The sequence below is a fragment of the Eumetopias jubatus genome, unplaced genomic scaffold, assembly GCF_037043125.1.
Source record: "Eumetopias jubatus isolate StellerSeaLion01/CBP00866 unplaced genomic scaffold, mEumJub1_p1.0 scaffold_4, whole genome shotgun sequence".
In the NCBI taxonomy this organism is placed as follows: domain Eukaryota; kingdom Metazoa; phylum Chordata; class Mammalia; order Carnivora; family Otariidae; genus Eumetopias; species Eumetopias jubatus.
The window spans coordinates 95146871-95155698 of record NW_028274810.1 but is presented as its reverse complement, the minus strand read 5'-3'; positions in this window follow the sequence as shown (position 1 = coordinate 95155698).

The window sequence follows — 8828 nt, the reverse complement described above, 5'->3', positions numbered from 1 at the left end:
CCCTGTAGCATCAGGATACTCAACCTGGAACAGAGATGTCCATGGCGCTGGCCCAAGGGATGGCCACAGGTACCCATTCTGGAGGGCTCCTCCCTCTCCCTGGGTATTGTCCTGGCCTCTGACGGAGAGAGCTGAGGAGGAGGAGACGGGGTGGGGGGGGGTGGCAGAGAATGTGGCTGGGCGTAAGACCTGGCCCGGCCCAGAGGCTGTCACTCAGTACTAATGGCTCTAGCACAGAGCTGAAGTCCAGAGCAGCACCTGAGCCAAGGGGATTCCCTGAAGTCAGCCCCACAGGGCCCCCTGGGGGACATCAAGACCCTGAGAAGATCCAAGAGAGGTGTCCACAATTTCCACTGCTTCAGAGCTCAGGCTCTGGAACTGGGTTTTGATGCCCACCTTGGTCTATCAGTCCCTAGTTGAGCCAGTGACTTAGAGCTAGCTCCGAGACTCACCTGAGTCAGCAGACTCCAGGTGGCCGGGCTCGATCAATCGATGATAACTGTTCTACTGCAAGACTGTGCTGGAAGCCAACACTAAGGTCACCTACCCCAGGGGGCAGGACCTGTGCCCATGCCTCCAGGGATTGAACCCATGACACACACAAGACAGTGGGGTTCAAAGGGGTGCAGTGGCCTGCCCAAGGTCATACAGATGGTTATGTGATGGGCCTGAGACCCATGACTTTGCTCGTTGAAAAAATAAACTAGGGGTAGAGGTGAAAGAAGTCCTGAATGTCTTCCCCAACCTCCTTCCAAGCCCCCCCCCACACCTTCAGGTGCTCTCCCTGCCCCCCAGGGGAAGCCATGACTTGTAACAGAAGTTACAGGGAGAGGGCAATACTTTACCCATGGGAATGTTGACCTTTTTTTCATGGTGACATTTTTGGCTCTGGGGAAACTAGATGGGAAGGAAGGCCTTCTCTGTGCTCTTCAGTTCATGCCACTTGGCACTTAGGATGGATGGAAAGAGGCTGAGAGGTGTGATAAGATCTTAGGGTGCAGGCTGGGGGGCTGGGGAGGTCATGGATGGAAGTCTGGAACAGCTGCCAGGGGAATAAGGGTTATAAAGGGGGCTGGACGCCACAGAAGGCACATAGTAGAGAAAGTAGGAATTCTTATTTTACTCATCCAGCATCTATCCTGGTAAAAGAAGCCAGCATTTTGTGTGTGTGTGTGTGTGTGTGTGTGTGTGTGTGTGTGTGTGTGTGTGTGTGGTGGTGGTCATGGGGCCCACGGGGTTCAGTGGAGCCAACTGAGTAGCACCTCTGCCTTCATTATACCAAGAGATCCGGGCCACTCTGCTCTTCCATGGTGACTAATTCAGGGATGAGCATGTGACAGTGGGCCAAAGACAGTGGTATCAGAGACTTTCTTCAACTATTGCAAAGAGGCTTTCTTCCTGTTGGGGATGCTATTCCAGAGGATGCAAGATGAGAAGATTTAAGTCTGGAGTGGCCGTCTTTCAGGGAGAGTGGGCCAAGGAATGGCACATTGGAAGGCAGAGCCAAGAGACACTCATTTAGCACCTTGATCCAGCCATACCTGAAGTCTACTGATAGATCTGTCTGTTACCCAAGCTGACATATTCTCATTCCTGCTTAATCCAGTTTGAATTGGGTTTTATGTCACTTGTAACTGAGTTTTAATTAAAGTAGTTGGGGAGGAAACCTGGGCAGGGGAGGTGAAATATGCCTGCTGGAAATAGCAGGGTCAGAACATGAGGTGCAGGGCCCTACCTGGCTGACTCCTGACATGGTGGGTTCAGCACCTGGCCTCTTGCTGGTGGTGCTTATGCCAGGACTTGGCTGGGCCCCAGGAGCCTTGATCCTTCCCTCCATGTACATTCTGTTGTCCGTTGTGCCACAGCCAATGGGGGTACCAAGGGAGGGGCATCAGTTGCTGTGGTCCCACAGGAGAAATCCAATCAAAGTTCCACCAAACCCATTATATAAGCACCTCTTCAGCAGCCCACGTGGAACCTGTAATATAGAGAGCCTGACTCAAGGGAAGAGTCAGGGCCAGGCCTGGCACTGAGGGGCATGCACCAGAACCAAAGAGTTAGCCACATGCAATTTACGCACAAATTCTTCCTGATTCTCACAATGACTCTGAGGAAAAGGAGGCTCTGGGAAGAAAGTGACTTGCCCAAGGTCCAACACCAACTGGGCCACAGAGCAGGAATTAAACCATGGCCTGTTGGATCCCAAAACACACATAATTTTCTCCTACCACAGCATTTCCAAACGGGTGCTCTTTGGTCCTAATATTGGTCCTACGAGGTATATCGCAAAAAACATTCTGAGACCAGATGTGTTTGGAAAGAGCAGAGTTAAAATGGAACAGGCTCTGCGCTGCAGGACTTCTCAGACCCTTTAATAACATTTTAGATAGGCATTTTAAAGAGTGCCCGAGAATGTCACGGCTGCTGCTGTTATAGATGAAAACTCCAAGTTCTTCTTGGGCTTCAGGAACAGCAGTTGGGGACATCTGTCTTGAGAACCCCAAGGTCTCCAATGGCATATGTAGTTCATCAAAACACTCCCCCCCCCCCCCCCCCCCGCCACCCGCCAGCTGCCTCTGCCCGGATACAACCCTTTCTAAAGCCTTTCTTGGTGTCTCTCCTGCCTCTCCCATCCAACCTCATATTAGGCTGTACCACCATCCCCTACACAAACATGCTGTTTTAACCTGGGCAGCCTCCTGCAATCCTAATCCCAGGGACCTCCAGCCTCTGTGCCTGCAGCCCACTTCTCTGCCTCTCCAACCCCCACCCCCATTCTTCAGCCTCCCACCTCTTCTCCAAGCTTCCAGCCACCTCAGCTCTCCCCCAGCCTCTGAGTTCCTCGGAGGCAACATTAACGCTATTTCTATGGGTGCATCACAGACCCCCATTTTACTGTGAATGAGTTTCTAGGGGGTAAATCCTACCCCTCCATGAGACCGTGGGATCTTGGAGATCTTGATGGTGTTTTCACTTTAAATCACGGCAGGCCAGCCAACAGACATGGAGGAACTTCTATTTGCTGGGCATGTTTGTAAGCGGTGTGTTCTCCTAACCCCCCTGTGAGGTCAGTGGGTTTAGCCCTGAGGCTCAGAGGAGCCCCGTCTCTTGTCCAATACAACACAGCTAGCCTGCAGATCTGGATTCAGACCCAGGATGGTGAGGCTTTCGAGACTGCTTGTCTCACCATATGATCTTGCCTCCAAGCCACTCATTCTCATTCGTTTACCTCCGCAACCAGCTGTTTCACAGGACCTGTGCCCAAGCTAGGCACAGCACCAGGCCCGGAGGGTACCCTGGGTGTTCGGAAGGCTCTCACTGTTTATCGGGGGCACAGAGGGGGTGCCCGCCCCAGCCACGAACTCAAATCCCCGCTCCCTCCTCCTTTCCTCCCACCCTTGCCTACCCTCCAGTTCTTCCCACAGCTAGGCCAGCACCCCCACAATGCAAACAAGATCTCCATTCCTGTGGGATGCCCACCCCAGGCGCAGTCCCCGCCTCCCAAAAGATCTAGTCTCTCACTTGGCACAGGGAAGTCAGCACTGCGACCAAGTCCCTCCCTCTCCCTGGGGAGTTCCTCTCTCCTCCTGTCTCTCTCCCATGAGACTCCCTGCGGGTTCCCCTTTCCTCCAGGCCTTCCTGCCCCAGGGGTGGATGACCCATCTGGAGGAGCCCCCTTGAGACCCCTTGAACACGCCCCCCATTGTTCACTGTCTCCACCTCAGAATCCTCAGGCCCCAATATTCCACAAGCTGAAATTTTAAGGGGGCAGAGGCTCCAGAAGGGATCCAGCCACCTCTCTGTCCCCATCTGGAACTTACAAACTCTGTGAGCATCTGAACAAGGGACGCCCCCAACCCTAATAGAAGGGCATGGAATCTGAGGACAGAAATGAGGGGGTGGCTGGTACATACAGATGATGTTCTCCTTTTGGAGCACTTGGTGCCTTTTCTTTTTATTCACAGCTTTATTGAGATTTAATTCCCCTACCATACATTTCTCCCATTTAAAGTGTATAATTCAGGGACACCTGGGTGGCTCAGTTGGTTAAGCATCTGCCTTGGGCTCAGGTCATGATCTTGGGGTCCCGGGATCGAGCCCGGTGTCGGGATTCCTGCTCAACAGGGAGTCTCCTTCTCCCTCTGCCTGAGCCCCCGCTCATGTCCTTTCTCTCACCCTCAAACAGTGCACAATTCAGTGGCTTTTAATATATTCACAGAATTGTTTGACCATCACCCAATATTAGAACATTTTTATCACCCTAAGTAGAAACCTCACACCTTGCCGCCATCACCTCCATCTTCCCACCCAACTTCCAGCCTTAGGCAACCATTAATTTACTCTCTGCCTTTTAGATTTGCCTATTCTAGACATTTCAAATAAATGGAATCATACAATATGTAGTCCTTGGTGACTGGCTTCTTCGCTCAGCAAAACGTCAAGATTCATCCATGTTGTAACCTACATCCATCATTCCCTTTTATGGCCAACGTATCCATTCATCAGTTAATTGACATTTGTATGTTTCTACTTTTAGGCTATTATGAATAATACTGCTATAAACATTCATGCACAGATTTTTGTGTAAATATATGTTCTCATTTCTCTTGAATATGCATCGAGGAGAGTAATTGCTGGGTCATATGCTCACTCTATGTTTAGGCTCTTGGGTAATTGCCAGACTGTTTTCCGAGGGAGCTGCCTCATTTTACATTCCCAGATGCAGTGTATGAGGGTTTCAACTTTCCCACAACCTGACCAACACTTGTTATTATCTGCCTTTTTTAATTCTAGCCATCCTAGTGGGCGTGGGTATGAAGTGATATCTCATTGTGGTTTTTTTTTTTTTTAAAGATTTTATTTATTTGCGAGAGAGAATGAGAGAGAGAGGGAGAGAGCATGAGAAGGGGGAGGGTCAGAGGAAGAAGCCGACTCCCTGCTCAGCAGGGAGCCCGATGTGGGACTCGATCCTGGGACTCCAGGATCATGACCTGAGCCGAAGGCAGTTGCTTAACCAACTGAGCCACCCAGGCGCCCCTCATTGTGGTTTTGATTGACATCTCCCTGATGGCTGATGAAATGGAGCATCTTTATTTCTTTATTCATTTTTCTAAAGATTTTATTTTGGGGGCACCTGGGTGGTGCAGTTAGTTGGGCATTCAACTCTTCTTTTTGGCTCAGGTCATGATCTCAGGGTCATGAGATCAAGCCCCCCATTGGGCTCCGCTCTCAGTGCGGAGTCTGCTTGAGACTCTCTCTGCTCCCCCTCCTCACCGGCACTCACTTTCTGTCTCCCTCAAATAAAACAAATAAATCTTTAAAAATAAATAAATATTTGTAAGTAATCTCTGTGCCCAACATAGAGCTTGAACTTACAATTCCGAGATCAAGAGTTGCATGTTCTATTGACTGAGCCAGCCAGGTGCCCCATGATGGAGCATCTTTCCTTGTGCTTATTGGCTATTGGTATATCTTCTTTGGGAAAATGTCTACTAGAGTCCATTGTTCATGTATAAATTGAGTTGTCTTTTTACTGTTGAGTGGTAAGAGTTCTTTATATATTCTAGATGTAAGTCCCTTGTCAGATATATAATTTGCAAAAATTTTCTCACATGATGTGCATTGTATTTTCACTTTTTTGTCCTTTGAGGCACAAAAGTTTTAAATTTTCTTGAAGTCTTATTTGTCTATTTTTTCTTTTCTTGCTTGTGCTTTTGATGTCATTTCTGAGAATCCATTAAGTTATTTTTTATTAGAAAATAAATCCAAGGTCATGAAGACTTAGGTCTATGTTTTCTACTAAAAGTTGTGTAGTTTTAGCTCTTACACTAAAACTAGGATCCATTTTTACTTTTTTGTATATGGTATGATGTAGGGATCCAACTTCATTCTTCTGCATGTGGATATCTCAGCACCATTTGTTGAAAAGATCATGGTTTCTCTGTTGAATTGTTTTGGCACACTTCTGGAAAGTCAACTGACTGTAAATGTGAGGGTTTATTTCTGGATTCTGAATTCGATTCCATTAATCTATACGTCCAGCATCATTTCAGTACTATCCTGTCTTGATTAGTGTTGCTTTGTAGTAAGTGTTGAAACTGGCAAATGTGAGTTCTCCAATTTCATTCTTTTTCGAGATTGTTTAGTTACTGAGTGCCCTTTTATAAGTGGTTTCCCCATCTGAGGAATGGGGGAATTTCTCTTAGAAATGTCTATGATGGAAGAAAAATACAGCAGAGAAAAATAAGTGACCTATAATATATATTTCAGGAGGCCACCAAGGACCGCGGTCCGCACCAAACCCCCACTCTGGCCCTGGACCTACCAGAAAGCAGCTGGATGAATCAGCAAGACTTTGCCTCTCTGCTCACCTCCTCATGCTTGGGACGGGCTCTATCTGAGCCTATCCTCTGCCTGTTGGGTTGAATTGAATTCTTTTGGTAAATAATGTAATTAACCTGGGAGTAGATGATAGGTCCAATTATTCTCAAGCAGAGGTCTAGGAATGCCTTTTGGGCAATGTCCAACTATGAGGTGGAGGTTTGAGAAGAAGTCCAGGGACTGTCTGACCTCCTCTGACTGCAGGACAGTGTGGAAGGAAGGACATTCACGAAGGGCCCGGGAAAGTAAAGGCCAGAGGAGAGATTTGCTACAGGGTGAGCTGTGTAGGTAGATACAGCTTGTCACAGTTTCAGTGGCCTCCATTACACAATGGAGATAACAATCTTTGCCCTGCCTACCTCACAGGTATTATTCTGTCACTGTAACCTCTTCTGGAGAGCCTTCCCTGACTGCCCCAGGCTAAGTTGGGCCTCTCTTCCCTTGGCACCCATAGCCCCCGGGAATTCCTCCATTCTAGCACTTCCCGCCCGTGCCCGTGCGTTGTAAAGATTCTTCCTCGCTGTGTCCTCTGGTTTGTGAGCTCGATGAAAGCAGGAGCTGGGGGGCGCCTGGGTGGCTCAGTCGTTAAGCGTCTGCCTTCGGCTCAGGTCATGATCCCAGGGTCCTGGGATCGGGCCCCCGCATTGGGCTCCCTGCTCCGCGGGAAGCCTGCTTCTCTCTCTCCCACTCCCCCTGCTTGTGTTTCCTCTCTCGCTGTGTCTCTCTCTGTCAAATAAATAAATAAAATCTTAAAAAAAAAAAAAAAAAGCAGAAGCTGGGTTGGTTTCATCCCTGTGGCGCCAGCATCCAACACCCAGCACCCAGCACCCAGCACCCAGCGTATGTTAGACGGAACTGACCTGCCGGTGTTGTGACACGCTGGCAGGCCAGGCTGTCCCCTGGCATGGAGTGATGACTCCCTCCGAAGTTCACGAGGGGAAGGCTTCCTACCTGCGGCAGCCACATGGCGAGGCCAGTCACCGCGTGCTGCCTTCACACTGCTTGGCTTCCAGAGTGGACGTGATGGAGCTTGGTGCTGATTGTGGACGCCACCCCAAAGTTCAGCTCTCGAGAGCTGGTCCTAGATGCTCTCCCAGCTGGAAGTTCTCTCACTCTAAATGAGTCCAGGTGCTTTACTCCTTGGATACCCTCTCTTCCCCTGGGTTGTTCAGCACGTATTGATGCAAGGAGTCAGAGCGTGAAAGAGAAAACGCGGTGGCACGTCCCCAAATTGCCACTTGGTTTTGGGATGTAGCCAACTGAAAACACACATTTACTTACTCATTCACGGAGCACTGACTCTGTGCCAAAACCTGTGCGGCTGAATACTGGCTCCCGCAGATGACAGGGACAGGGTCACAGTCTGGGGCACCTGGGTGGCTCAGCCGGTTAAGCAGCTGCCTTCAGTTCAGGTCATGATCTCAAGGTCCTGGGATGGAGCCCCACATCGGGCTCCCTGCTCAGCGGGAAGCCTGCTTCTCCCTCTGCCCCTCCCCACCCCTGTGCTTTCTCTCTCTCTCTGACTCTCTCTCTCTCTCAAATAAATTAATAAAATCTTAAAAAAAAAAAAGAAGCTCCCAGTCTGGTGGGAGAACAGTCATATAAACCCAATGGTGGGAATGTGAGGGGATAAGATTGTCGGTGTGGGGGTGTGTCCTCCCCGCCCCTTTCGATATCTCCCCCCTCCCTTTAAAGGGGAGTTCTGTCTTCACCACTCCAGGACTTTAGGAAGATAAAGAGACAGGATCAAAGAAGAAGGAAGAAGAAATCTCATTTTCTGGGTCATTTCTCAATTTCTTCTTTGTTGCAGAGAATCAGGGCAATGAGAAAAGTTGAAATTAGAGGTTAAATCAATTCACATAAAGAGAAGTTAACTTTACACCCACCAGGATGGCTGTGATCAAAGAAATGGAAGAGAGGTGTTGGTGAGGAGGTGAAAACATCAGAACCCTTGTTCAGAGCCGGTGCGAACGTTACATGGTGCAGCCACTAAGGAAAACAGTTTGGTGGTTCCTCGAAAAAGCTAAACATAAAATTACCATTTGGCCCAGTAAATCCACTTCTAGATAGATACTGAGAGAACTGAAAACAGGGACTCAAACATAGCAGATTATTCCCAGGAGCCAAAAGGTGGGAAGAACCCAGAAGTCCATCAACAGAGGACTGGGTAAACAAAATGTGGAATATCTACATGGTGGAATATCATTCAGCCATCAGAAGGAAATGAAATTCTGATAGCTGCTATGACAGGGAGGAACCTTGAAGACATTATACTAAGTGAGATAAGCCAGATACAAAGGACAGATACTGTATGATTCCACTTATATGAGGTTTCTAGAATAAGCAATTTCATAGACACAGAAAGCCCAGAATAGAGGATACCAGGGGCTTGGGGAAAGGGGGAAATGGGGTGTTATTGTTTAATGGGTACAGAGTGTCTGTTGGGG